Genomic DNA, 1,761 nt, shown 5'->3' with positions numbered 1-1,761 from the left:
ATTTTATGTAATTGTATATAAATGGACATATTTTACATAATTGTATATAATTATATATATTTATATCAGAGCTCTCAAAGGTCGGTATCTTTTGGCTTGAAATTGAAATGTGTCGGTATTCCACGCTCATTACCGTTCCTACTCCTCACTTTATTGTTGTTTTGTCGTTAAAAAACACAAGTTAAAAATTTTTAATGATTTCAAACTAGTGTCGTACACCTAAGGACTTCAATTCTTTCCCTCCTGAGACCGAGCGTCATGCGCTACTACAAAACAACAATGAAGTAAGGAGTAGGAACGGTAATAATAGTGTGAATACCGACACATTTCGTTTTCAAGCCAAAAAACTGACCTTGGACAGCTCTGATTTATATATAATTATATATGAAATTATATATAAAATTTTATAAAATTATATGTAAAATTATATACAGTGATGGGAGAAAATTCCGTAACGGTCAAATATCTTGGAAAATAATGATTATGGAAAAAAATGTTCAATACAAAAGTTTTAGTATATCAAGTGGTCTATTATATGGTTATATCAAAATGACTTTCGTGTGACCTTGAAGGATACCGTGAAGGTCAACTTTGAAATCTTAAATGGAAACTCTTATTTTCTATTACATATTCTTAAAGCTGGTGTCAAGACGTTTCCGAAACACTGGTTACAAACCCTTTTTGCTTGAGATCTTCTTGAGTTACGAACCTTCAAAGTTTCGCCGGTTATCTAAGGTATACCGCGTGGAGGTGGCACAGTCGGATATTCATCTCTTCTAGTATTCTAGTATTTAATGACGAGATTCTAGTATTTAATATTACATATGTAATGTTTAACAGATCTGGTAGTAAAATATGTATTTGCATCACTGATTTTATTTGCTATAATTATGGCGGCCAGCATTTATTGCAATAAAATATTTTGATTAAAGAAATTCTAGAGATTTCTTTATTGTTAATTAGTATATATAAAATTTTCTCATTACGAAGTGGACATTGATGTGTTATCTCTTCATAGATTGTATATCTTATATCACACACACACATCTCGTAAAAGATATATTTTGTCAAACCAGCTTAGTGAGAAATTGCTTCCTATATAACAGTTCACTGTTGTGTGTATATGTGTGTTAGAGATCATTCGAGATGCTTGATCAAAGTGAGTCCTTGTGTGCTTTTGTATTGAACATTTTCTTCCATAATCATTATTTTCCAAGATATTTCACCGTTACGGAACTTTCTCCCATCACTATATAATTATATAGAATCATACATAATTATATATAAAATATGTCCATTTATATACAACCCAGACAGCACACAATATTTATAAAATATTTACAAAATATTTGTAAGATTTATTTTAAATATTTTGTAAATATATTTTTGTCTCTTAGATTGCACAGACCATCAACATTTATTATAAATAATATCAAATATTTATTGTAAATGTTATAGTAAAATGCTATGAAAATACTTAATGATATATTATAATCCAAGTAAAAAATACTTTTTAGAAATATTTATTTATATTTATTTATATTTATTTATATTTATCATTTATTACATAAAATATTTGGTTTATATTTTAATAATATTTCGAATAAAGCTTTATATAAAAAATATGTATGAAATATCTATATAACATTTCAAAAAAATGAATATTAATAAATATTTTCATAAATATTCTGTGCTGTCTGGGACCGTATACTAGTGTCACCAACACCAATTTTATAAATTGATGTGAACTATGTATCACAT

The sequence above is a fragment of the Mycetomoellerius zeteki genome, unplaced genomic scaffold (assembly GCF_001594055.1).
Source record: "Mycetomoellerius zeteki isolate Tzet28-1 unplaced genomic scaffold, Tzet1.0 scaffold113, whole genome shotgun sequence".
In the NCBI taxonomy this organism is placed as follows: domain Eukaryota; kingdom Metazoa; phylum Arthropoda; class Insecta; order Hymenoptera; family Formicidae; genus Mycetomoellerius; species Mycetomoellerius zeteki.
This window is presented reverse-complemented; position numbering follows the sequence as displayed.